Here is a 15,177-nt window from a genome sequence, read left to right on the forward strand (position 1 = left end):
TTAGATTACTCCCTACACTATTAGATTACTCTCTACACTATTAGATTACTCCCTACACTATTAGATTACTCTCTACACTATTAGATTACTCCTTACACTATTAGATTACTCTCTACATTATTAGATTACTCCCTACACTATTAGATTACTCCCTACACTATTAGATTACTCTCTACACTATTAGATTACTCCCTACACTATTAGATTACTCTCTACACTATTAGATTACTCCCTACACTATTAGATTACTCTCTACACTATTAGATTACTCCCTACACTATTAGATTACTCTCTACACTATTAGATTACTCCCTACACTATTAGATTACTCTCTACACTATTAGATTACTCCCTACACCATTAGATTACTCTCTACACTATTAGATTACTCTCTACACTATTAGATTACTCCCTACACTATTAGATTACGCCCTACACTATTAGATTACTCTCTACACTATTAGATTACTGCCTACACTATTAGATTACTCCCTACACTATTAGATAACTCTCTACACTATTAGATTACTCCGTACACTATTAGATTACTCTCTACACTATTAGATTACTCTCTACACTATTAGATTACTCCCTACACTATTAGATTACTCTCTACACTATTAGATTACTCCCTACACCATTAGATTACTCTCTACACTATTAGATTACTCCCTACACTATTAGATTACTCTCTACACTATTAGATTACTCCCTACACTATTAGATTACTCTCTACACTATTAGATTACTCCCTACACTATTAGATTACTCTCTACACTATTAGATTACTCCCTACACTATTAGATTACTCTCTACACTATTAGATTACTCTCTACACTATTAGATTACTCCCTACACTATTAGATTACTCTCTACACTATTAGATTACTCCCTACACTATTAGATTACTCCCTACACTCTTAGATTACTCCCTACACTATTAGATTACTCTCTACACCATTAGATTACTCCCTACACTATTAGATTACTCTCTACACTATTAGATTACTCCCTACACTATTAGATTACTCTCTACACTATTAGAATACTCCCTACACTATTAGATTACTCCCTACACTATTAGATTACTCCCTACACTATTAGATTACTCTCTACACTATTAGATTACTCTCTACACTATTAGATTACTCCCTACACTATTAGATTACTCTCTACACTTTTAGATTACTCCCTACACTATTAGATTACTCTCTACACTATTAGATTACTCCCTACACTATTAGATTACTCCCTACACTATTAGATTACTCCCTACACTATTAGATTACTCTCTACACTATTAGATTACTCCCTACACTATTAGATTACTCCCTACACTATTAGATTACTCTCTACACTATTATATTACTCCATACACTATTAGATTACTCTCTACACTATTAGATTACTCTCTACACTATTAGGTTACTCAATACACTATTAGATTACTCTCTACACTATTAGATTACTCCCTACACTATTAGATTAATCTCCACACTATTAGATTACTCCCTACACTATTAGATTACTCTCTACCCTATTAGATTACTCCCTACACTATTAGATTACTCCCTACACTATTAGATTACTCTCTACACTATTAGATTACTCTTTACACTATTAGTTTACTCCCTACACTATTAGATTACTCCCTACACTATTAGATTACTCCCTACACTATTAGATTACTTCCTACACTATTAGATTACTCTCTACACTATTATATTACTCTCTACACTATTAGGTTACTCTCTACACTATTAGATTACTCCCTACACTATTAGATTACTCTCTACACTATTAGATTACTCCCTACACTATTAGATTACTTCCTACACTATTAGATTACTCCCTACACTATTAGATTACTTCCTACACTATTAAATTACTCTCTACACTATTAGATTACTCCCTACACTATTAGATTACTCTCTACACTATTAGATTACTCCCTACACTATTAGATTACTCTCTACACTATTAGATTACTCCCTACACTATTAGATTACTCTCTACACTATTAGATTACTCCCTACACTATTAGATTACTCTCTACACTATTAGATTACTCCCTACACTATTAGATTACTCTCTACACTATTAGATTACTCTCTACACTATTAGATTACTCCCTACACTATTAGATTACTCTCTACACTATTAGATTACTCCCTACATTATTAGATTACTCTCTACACTATTAGATTACTCCCTACACTATTAGATTACTTCCTACACTATTAGATTACTCTCTACACTATTAGATTACTTTCTACACTATTAGATTACTCCCTACACTATTAGATTACTCCCTACACTATTAGATTACTCTCTACACTATTAGATTACTTCCTACACTATTAGATTACTCCCTACACTATTAGATTACTCCCTACACTATTAGATTACTCTCTACACTATTAGATTACTCCCTACACTATTAGATTACTCTCTACACTATTAGATTACTCCCTACACTATTAGATTACTCTCTACACTATTAGATTACTCCCTACACTATTAGATTACTCTCTACACTATTAGATTACTCCCTACACTATTAGATTACTCTCTACACTATTAGATCACTCTCTACACTATTAGATTACTCCCTACACTATTAGATCACTCTCTGCACTATTAGATTACTCCCTACACTATTAGATTACTTCCTACACTATTAGATTACTCCCTACACTATTAGATTACTATCTACACTATTAGATTACTCCCTACACTATTAGATTACTCTCTACACTATTAGATCACTCCCTACACTATTAGATTACTCTCTACACTATTAGATTACTCCCTACACTATTACATTACTCTCTACACTATTAGATTACTCCCTACACCATTAGATTACTCTCTACACTATTAGATTACTCCCTACACTATTAGATTACTCTCTACACTATTAGATTACTCCCTAAACTATTAGATTACTCTCTACACTATTAGATTACTCTCTACACTATTAGATTACTCCCAACACTATTAGATTACTCCCTACACTATTAGATTACTCCCTATACTATTAGATTACTCAATACACTATTAGATTACTCCCTACACTATTAGATTACTCTCTACACTATTAGATTACTCCCTACACTATTAGATTACTCCCTACACTATTAGATTACTCTCTACACTATTAGATTACTCCCTACACTATTAGATTACTCTCTACATTATTAGATTACTCTCTACACTATTAGATTACTCCCTACACTATTAGATCACTCTCTACACTATTAGATTACTCCCTACACAATTAGATTAATCTCTACACTATTAGATTACTCTCTACACTATTAGATTACTCCCTACACTATTAGATTACTCTCTACACTATTAGATTACTCCCTACACTATTAGATTACTCTCTATACTATTAGATTACTCCCTACACTATTAGATTACTCTCTACACTATTAGATTACTCCCTACACTATTAGATTACTCCCTACACTATTAGATTGCTCCCTACACTATTAGATTACTCCCTACACTATTAGATTACTCCCTACACTATTAGGTTACTCCCTACACTATTAGATTACTCTCTACAATATTAGATTACTCCCTACACTATTAGATTACTCTCTACACTATTATATTACTCCCTACACTATTAGATTACTCTCTACACTATTAGATTACTCCCTACACTATTAGATTACTCTGTACACTATTAGATTACTCCCTACTTTATTAGATTACTCCCTACACTATTAGATTGCTCCCTACACTATTAGATTACTCCTTACACTATTAGATTACTCCCTACACTATTAGATTACTCCCTACACTATTAGATTACTCTCTACACTATTAGATTACTCTCTACACTTTTAGATTACTCCCTACACTATTAGATTACTCTCTACACTATTAGTTTACTCTCTACACTATTAGATTACTCCCTACACCATTAGATCACTCTCTACACTATTAGATTACTCCCTACACTATTAGATTACTCTCTACACTATTAGATTACTCTCTACACTATTAGATTACTCCCTACACTATTAGATTACTCCCTACACTATTAGATTACTCCCTACACTATTAGATTACTCCCTACACTATTAGATTACTCCCTACACTATTAGATTACTCCCTACACTATTAGATTGCTCCCTACACTATTAGATTACTCCCTACTTTATTAGATTACTCCCTACACTATTAGATTACTCCCTACACTATTAGATTACTTCCTACACTATTAGATTACTCTCTACACTATTAGATTACTCCCTACACTATTAGATTACTCTCTACACGATTAGATTACTCTCTACACTATTAGATTACTCCCTACAGTATTAGATCACTCTCTACACTATTAGATTATTCCCTACACTATTAGATTACTCCCTACACTATTAGATTACTCTCTACACCATTAGATTACTCCCTACACTATTAGATTACTCTCTACACTATTAGATTACTCCCTACACTATTAGATTACTCTCTACACTATTAGAATACTCCCTACACTATTAGATTACTCTCTACACTATTAGATTACTCCCTACACTATTAGATTACTCTCTACACTATTAGATTACTCTCTACACTATTAGATTACTCCCTACACTATTAGATTACTCTCTACACTTTTAGATTACTCCCTACACTATTAGATTACTCTCTACACTATTAGATTACTCCCTACACTATTAGATTACTCCCTACACTATTAGATTACTCCCTACACTATTAGATTACTCTCTACACTATTAGATTACTCCCTACACTATTAGATTACTCCCTACACTATTAGATTACTCTCTACACTATTATATTACTCCATACACTATTAGATTACTCTCTACACTATTAGATTACTCTCTACACTATTAGGCTACTCAATACACTATTAGATTACTCTCTACACTATTAGATTACTCCCTACACTATTAGATTAATCTCCACACTATTAGATTACTCCCTACACTATTAGATTACTCTCTACCCTATTAGATTACTCCCTACACTATTAGATTACTCCCTACACTATTAGATTACTCTCTACACTATTAGATTACTCTCTACACTATTAGTTTACTCCCTACACTATTAGATTACTCCCTACACTATTAGATTACTCCCTACACTATTAGATTACTTCCTACACTATTAGATTACTCTCTACACTATTATATTACTCTCTACACTATTAGGTTACTCTCTACACTATTAGATTACTCCCTACACTATTAGATTACTCTCTACACTATTAGATTACTCCCTACACTATTAGATTACTTCCTACACTATTAGATTACTCCCTACACTATTAGATTACTTCCTACACTATTAAATTACTCTCTACACTATTAGATTACTCCCTACACTATTAGATTACTCTCTACACTATTAGATTACTCCCTACACTATTAGATTACTTCCTATACTATTAGATTACTCCCTACACTATTAGATTACTTCCTACACTATTAAATTACTCTCTACACTATTAGATTACTCCCTACACTATTAGATTACTCTCTACACTATTAGATTACTCCCTACACTATTAGATTACTCTCTACACTATTAGATTACTCCCTACACTATTAGATTACTCTCTACACTATTAGATTACTCCCTACACTATTAGATTACTCTCTACACTATTAGATTACTCCCTACACTATTAGATTACTTCCTACACTATTAGATTACTCTCTACACTATTAGATTACTCTCTACACTATTAGATTACTCCGTACACTATTAGATTACTCCCTACACTATTAGATTACTCTCTACACTATTAGATTACTTCCTACACTATTAGATTACTCCCTACACTATTAGATTACTCCCTACACTATTAGATTACTCTCTACACTATTAGATTACTCCCTACACTATTAGATTACTCTCTACACTATTAGATTACTCCCTACACTATTAGATTACTCTCTACACTATTAGATTACTCCCTACACTATTAGATTACTCTCTACACTATTAGATTACTCTCTACACTATTAGATTACTCTCTACACTATTAGATCACTCTCTACACTATTAGATTACTCCCTACACTATTAGATCACTCTCTACACTATTAGATTACTCCCTACACTATTAGATTACTTCCTACACTATTAGATTACTCCCTACACTATTAGATTACTATCTACACTATTAGATTACTCCCTACACTATTAGATTACTCTCTACACTATTAGATCACTCCCTACACTATTAGATTTCTCTCTACACTATTAGATTACTCCCTACACTATTACATTACTCTCTACACTATTAGATTACTCCCTACACCATTAGATTACTCTCTACACTATTAGATTACTCCCTACACTATTAGATTACTCTCTACACTATTAGATTACTCCCTAAACTATTAGATTACTCTCTACACTATTAGATTACTCTCTACACTATTAGATTACTCCCAACACTATTAGATTACTCCCTACACTATTAGATTACTCCCTATACTATTAGATTACTCAATACACTATTAGATTACTCCCTACACTATTAGATTACTCTCTACACTATTAGATTACTCCCTACACTATTAGATTACTCCCTACACTATTAGATTACTCTCTACACTATTAGATTACTCCCTACACTATTAGATTACTCTCTACATTATTAGATTACTCTCTACACTATTAGATTACTCCCTACACTATTAGATCACTCTCTACACTATTAGATTACTCCCTACACAATTAGATTAATCTCTACACTATTAGATTACTCTCTACACTATTAGATTACTCCCTACACTATTAGATTACTCTCTACACTATTAGATTACTCCCTACACTATTAGATTACTCTCTATACTATTAGATTACTCCCTACACTATTAGATTACTCTCTACACTATTAGATTACTCCCTACACTATTAGATTACTCCCTACACTATTAGATTGCTCCCTACACTATTAGATTACTCCCTACACTATTAGATTACTCCCTACACTATTAGATTACTCCCTACACTATTAGATTACTCTCTACAATATTAGATTACTCCCTACACTATTAGATTACTCTCTACACTATTATATTACTCCCTACACTACTAGATTACTCTCTACACTATTAGATTACTCCCTACACTATTAGATTACTCTGTACACTATTAGATTACTCCCTACTTTATTAGATTACTCCCTACACTATTAGATTGCTCCCTACACTATTAGATTACTCCTTACACTATTAGATTACTCCCTACACTATTAGATTACTCCCTACACTATTAGATTACTCTCTACACTATTAGATTACTCTCTACACTTTTAGATTACTCCCTACACTATTAGATTACTCTCTACACTATTAGTTTACTCTCTACACTATTAGATTACTCCCTACACCATTAGATCACTCTCTACACTATTAGATTACTCCCTACACTATTAGATTACTCTCTACACTATTAGATTACTCTCTACACTATTAGATTACTCCCTACACTATTAGATTACTCCCTACACTATTAGATTACTCCCTACACTATTAGATTACTCCCTACACTATTAGATTACTCCCTACACTATTAGATTACTCCCTACACTATTAGATTGCTCCCTACACTATTAGATTACTCCCTACTTTATTAGATTACTCCCTACACTATTAGATTACTCCCTACACTATCAGATTACTTCCTACACTATTAGATTACTCTCTACACTATTAGATTACTCCCTACACTATTAGATTACTCTCTACACTATTAGATTACTCTCTACACTATTAGATTACTCCCTACACTATTAGATCACTGTCTACACTATTAGATTATTCCCTACACTATTAGATTACTCTCTACACTATTACATTACTCTCTACACTATTAGATTACTCTCTACACTATTAGATTACTCCCTACACTATTAGATTACTCTATACACTATTAGATTACTCCCTACACTATTAGATTACTCCCTACACTATTAGATTACTCTCTACACTATTAGATTACTCCCTACACTATTAGACTACTCTCTACACTATTAGATTACTCTCTACACTATTAGATTACTCCCTACACTATTAGATTACTCTCTACACTATTAGATTACTCCCTACACTATTAGATTACTCTCTACACTATTAGATTACTCCCTACACTATTAGATTACTCTCTACACTATTAGATTACTTCCTTCACTATTAGATTACTCCCTACACTATTAGATTACTCTCTACACTATTAGATCACTCTCTACACTATTAGATTACTCCCTACACTATTAGATTACTCTCTACACTATTAGATTACTCCCTACACTATTAGATTACTCCCTACACTATTAGATTACTCTCTACACTATTATATTACTCCATACACTATTAGATTACTCTGTACACTATTAGATTACTCTGTACACTATTAGGTTACTCCCTAGACTATTAGATTACTCTCTACACTATTAGATTACTCCCTATACTATTAGATTACTCAATACACTATTAGATTACTCCCTACACTATTAGATTACTCTCTACACTATTAGATTACTCCCTACACTATTAGATTACTCCCTACACTATTAGATTACTCTCTACACTATTAGATTACTCCCTACACTATTAGATTACTCTCTACATTATTAGATTACTCTCTACACTATTAGATTACTCCCTACACTATTAGATCACTCTCTACACTATTAGATTACTCTATACACTATTAGATTACTCCCTACACTATTAGATTACTCCCTACACTATTAGATTACTCTCTACACTATTAGATTACTCCCTACACTATTAGACTACTCTCTACACTATTAGATTACTCTCTACACTATTAGATTACTCCCTACACTATTAGATTACTCTCTACACTATTAGATCACTCCCTACACTATTAGATTACTCCCTACACTATTAGATTGCTCCCTACACTATTAGATTACTCCCTACACTATTAGATTACTCCCTACTCTATTAGATTACTCCCTACACTATTAGATTACTCTCTACAAAATTAGATTACTCCCTACACTATTAGATTACTCTCTACACTATTATATTACTCCCTACACTATTAGATTACTCTCTACACTATTAGATTACTCCCTACACTATTAGATTACACTGTACACTATTAGATTACTCCCTACTTTATTAGATTACTCCCTACACTATTAGATTGCTCCCTACACTATTAGATTACTCCTTACACTATTAGATTACTCCCTACACTATTAGATTACTCCCTACACTATTAGATTACTCTCTACACTATTAGATTACTCTCTACACTTTTAGATTACTCCCTACACTATTAGATTACTCTCTACACTATTAGTTTACTCTCTACACTATTAGATTACTCCCTACACCATTAGATCACTCTCTACACTATTAGATTACTCCCTACACTATTAGATTACTCTCTACACTATTAGATTACTCTCTACACTATTAGATTACTCCCTACACTATTAGATTACTCCCTACACTATTAGATTACTCCCTACACTATTAGATTACTCCCTACACTATTAGATTACTCCCTACACTATTAGATTACTCCCTACACTATTATATTGCTCCCTACACTATTAGATTACTCCCTACTTTATTAGATTACTCCCTACACTATTAGATTACTCCCTACACTATTAGATTACTTCCTACACTATTAGATTACTCTCTACACTATTAGATTACTCCCTACACTATTAGATTACTCTCTACACTATTAGATTACTCTCTACACTATTAGATTACTCCCTACACTATTAGATCACTCTCTACACTATTAGATTATTCCCTACACTATTAGATTACTCTCTACACTATTACATTAATCTCTACACTATTAGATTACTCTCTACACTATTAGATTACTCCCTACACTATTAGATTACTCTATACACTATTAGATTACTCCCTACACTATTAGATTACTCCCTACACTATTAGATTACTCTCTACACTATTAGATTACTCCCTACACTATTAGACTACTCTCTACACTATTAGATTACTCTCTACACTATTAGATTACTCCCTACACTATTAGATTACTCTCTACACTATTAGATTACTCCCTACACTATTAGATTACTCTCTACACTATTAGATTACTCCCTACACTATTAGATTACTCTCTACACTATTAGATTACTTCCTTCACTATTAGATTACTCCCTACACTATTAGATTACTCTCTACACTATTAGATCACTCTCTACACTATTAGATTACTCCCTACACTATTAGATTACTCTCTACACTATTAGATTACTCCCTACACTATTAGATTACTCCCTACACTATTAGATTACTCTCTACACTATTATATTACTCCATACACTATTAGATTACTCTCTACACTATTAGATTACTCTGTACACTATTAGGTTACTCCCTAGACTATTAGATTACTCTCTACACTATTAGATTACTCCCTACACTATTAGATTACTCTCTACACTATTAGATTACGCCCTACACTATTAGATTACTTCCTACACTAATAGATTACTCCCTACACTATTAGAATACTTCCTACACTATTAAATTACTCTCTACACTATTAGATTACTCCCTACACTATTAGATTACTCTCTACACTATTAGATTACTCCCTACACTATTAGATTACTCTCTACACTATTAGATTACTCCCTACAATATTAGATTACTCTCTACACTATTAGATTACTCCCTACACTATTAGATTACTCTCTACACTATTAGATTACTCCCTACACTATTAGATTACTCTCTACACTATTAGGTTACTCTCTACACTATTAGATTACTCCCTACACTATTAGATTACTCTCTACACTATTAGATTACTCCCTACACTATTAGATTACTCTCTACACTATTAGATTACTCCCTACACTATTAGATTACTCTCTACACTATTGGATTACTCTCTACACTATTAGATTACTCTCTACACTATTAGATTACTCCCTACACTATTAGATTACTCCCTACACTATTAGATTACTCTCTACACTATTAGTTTACTTCCTACACTATTAGATTACTCCCTACACTATTAGATTACTCCCTACACTATTAGATTACTCTCTACACTATTAGATTACTCCGTACACTATTAGATTACTCTCTACACTATTAGATTACTCCCTACACTATTAGATTACTCTCTACACTACTAGATTACTCCCTACACTATTAGATTACTCTCTACACTATTAGATTACTCTCTACACTATTAGATTACTCTCTACACTATTAGATCACTCTCTACACTATTAGATTACTCTCTACACTATTATATTACTCCATACACTATTAGATTACTCTCTACACTATTAGATTACGCCCTACACTATTAGATTACTTCCTACACTAATAGATTACTCCCTACACTATTAGAATACTTCCTACACTATTAAATTACTCTCTACACTATTAGATTACTCCCTACACTATTAGACTACTCTCTACACTATTAGATTACTCTCTACACTATTAGATTACTACCTACACTATTAGATTACTCTCTACACTATTAGATTACTCCCTACACTATTAGATTACTCACTACACTATTAGATTACTCCCTACACTATTAGATTACTCTCTACACTATTAGATTACTCTCTACACTATTAGATTACTCTCTACACTATTAGATTACTCCCTACACTATTAGATTACTCTCTACACTATTAGATTACTCCCTACATTATTAGATTACTCTCTACACTATTAGATTACTCTCTACACTATTAGATTACTCTCTACACTATTAGATCACTCTCTACACTATTAGATTACTCCCTACACTATTAGATCACTCTCTACACTATTAGATTACTCCCTACACTATTAGATTACTTCCTACACTATTAGATTACTCCCTACACTATTAGATTACTCTCTACACTATTAGATTACTCCCTACACTATTAGATTACTCCCTACACTATTAGATTACTCCCTACACTATTAGATTACTCCCTACACTATTAGATTACTCTCTACACTATTATATTACTCCATACACTATTAGATTACTCCCTACACTATTAGATTACTCTCTACACTATTAGTTTACTCCCTACACTATTAGATTACTCCCTACACTATTAGATTACTCTCTACACTATTAGATTACTCCCTACACTATTAGATTACTCTCTACACTATTAGATTACTCCCTACACTATTATATTACTCTCTACACTATTAGATTACTCCCTACACTATTAGTTTACTCTCTACACTATTAGATTACTCTCTACACTATTAGATTACTCCCTACACAATTAGATTACTCTCTACACTATTAGATTACTCCCTACACTATTAGATTACTCTCTACACTATTAGATTACTCTCTACACTATTAGATTACTCCCTACACTATTAGATTACTCCCTACACTATTAGATTACTCCCTACACTATTAGATTACTCTCTACACTATTAGATTACTCCCTACACTATTAGATTACTCTCTACACTATTAGATTACTCCCTACACTATTAGATTACTCCCTACACTATTAGATTACTCTCTACACTATTAGATTACTCCCTACACTATTAGATTACTCTCTACACTATTAGATTACTCCCTACACTATTAGATTACTCTCTACACTATTAGATTACTCCCTACACTATTAGATTACTCTCTACACTATTAGATTACTTCCTACACTATTAGATTACTCTCTACACTATTAGATTACTCCCTACACTATTAGATTACTCTCTACACTATTAGATTACTCCCTACACTATTAGATTACTCTCTACACTATTAGATTACTCCCTACACTATTAGATTACTCTCTACACTATTAGATTACTCTCTACACTATTAGATTACTCCCTACACTATTAGATTACTCCCTACACTATTAGTTTACTCTCTACACTATTAGATTACTCCCTACACTATTAGATTACTCTCTACACTATTAGATTACTCTCTACACTATTAGATTACTCCCTACACTATTAGATTACTCCCTACACTATTAGATTACTCCCTACACTATTAGATTACTCCCTACACTATTAGATTACTCTCTACACTATTAGATTACTCCCTACACTATTAGATTACTCCCTACACTATTAGATTACTCTCTACACTATTATATTACTCCATACACTATTAGATTACTCTCTACACTATTAGATTACTCCCTACACTATTAGATTACTCTCTACACTATTAGTTTACTCCCTACACTATTAGATTACTCCCTACACTATTAGATTACTCTCTACACTATTAGATTACTCCCTACACTATTAGATTAGTCTCTACACTATTAGATTACTCCCTACACTATTATATTACTCTCTACACTATTAGATTACTCCCTACACTATTAGTTTACTCTCTACACTATTAGATTACTCTCTACACTATTAGATTACTCCCTACACTATTAGATTACTCTCTACACTATTAGATTACTCCCTACACTATTAGATTACTCCCTACACTATTAGATTACTCTCTACACTATTAGATTACTCCCTACACTATTAGATTACTCTCTACACTATTAGATTACTCCCTACACAATTAGATTACTCTCTACACTATTAGAGTACTTCCTACACTATTAGATTACTCTCTACACTATTAGATTACTCCCTACACTATTAGATTACTCTCTACACTATTAGATTACTCCCTACACTATTAGATTACTCCCTACACTATTAGATTACTCTCTACACTATTAGATTACTCCCTACACTATTAGATTACTCCCTACACTATTAGATTACTCTCTACACTATTAGATTACTCCCTACACTATTAGATTACTCCCTACACTATTAGATTACTCGCTACACTATTAGATTACTCCCTACACTATTACATTACTCCTTACACTATTAGATTACTCTCTACACTTTTAGATTACTCCCTAAACTATTAGATTACTCTGTACACTATTAGATTAACCTCTACACTATTAGATTACTCCCTACACAATTAGATTACTCGCTACACTATTAGATTACTCCCTACACTATTACATTACTCCTTACACTATTAGATTACTCTCTACACTTTTAGATTACTCCCTAAACTATTAGATTACTCTGTACACTATTAGATTAATCTCTACACTATTAGATTACTCCCTACACAATTAGATTACTCTCTACACTATTAGATCACTCTCTACACTATTAGATTACTCTCTACACTATTATATTACTCCATACACTATTAGATTACTCTCTACACTATTAGATTACGCCCTACACTATTAGATTACTTCCTACACTAATAGATTACTCCCTACACTATTAGAATACTTCCTACACTATTAAATTACTCTCTACACTATTAGATTACTCCCTACACTATTAGACTACTCTCTACACTATTAGATTACTCTCTACACTATTAGATTACTTCCTACACTATTACATTACTCTCTACACTATTAGATTCCTCCCTACACTATTAGATTACTCTCTACACTATTAGATTACTTCCTACACTATTAGATTACTCCCTACACTATTAGATTACTCCCTACACTATTAGATTACTCTCTACACTATTAGATTACTCCCTACACTTTAGAATACTCTCTACACTATTAGATTACTCCCTACACTATTAGATTACTCTCTACACTATTAGATTACTCCCTACACTATTAGATTACTCTCTACACTATTAGATTACTCCCTACACTATTAGATTACTGTCTACACTATTAGATTACTCTCTACACTATTAGATTACTCCCTACACTATTAGATTGCTCCCTACACTATTAGATTACTCCCTACACTATTAGATTACTCTCTACACTATTAGATTACTCCCTACACTATTAGATTACTCCCTACACTATTAGATTACTCTCTACACTATTAGATTATCCCTACACTATTAGATTACTCTCTACACTATTAGATTACTCTCTACACTATTAGATTACTCTCTACACTATTAGATTACTCCCTACACAGATTACTCTCTACACTATTAGATTACTCCCTACACTATTAGATTACTCTCTACACTATTAGATTACTCCCTACACTATTAGATTGCTTTGTACACTATTAGATTACTCCCTACACTATTAGATTACTCCCTACACTATTAGATTACTCCCTACACTATTAGATTACTCTCTACACTATTA

This window comes from Schistocerca gregaria, chromosome 7, assembly GCF_023897955.1.
Source record: "Schistocerca gregaria isolate iqSchGreg1 chromosome 7, iqSchGreg1.2, whole genome shotgun sequence".
Taxonomy (NCBI): domain Eukaryota; kingdom Metazoa; phylum Arthropoda; class Insecta; order Orthoptera; family Acrididae; genus Schistocerca; species Schistocerca gregaria.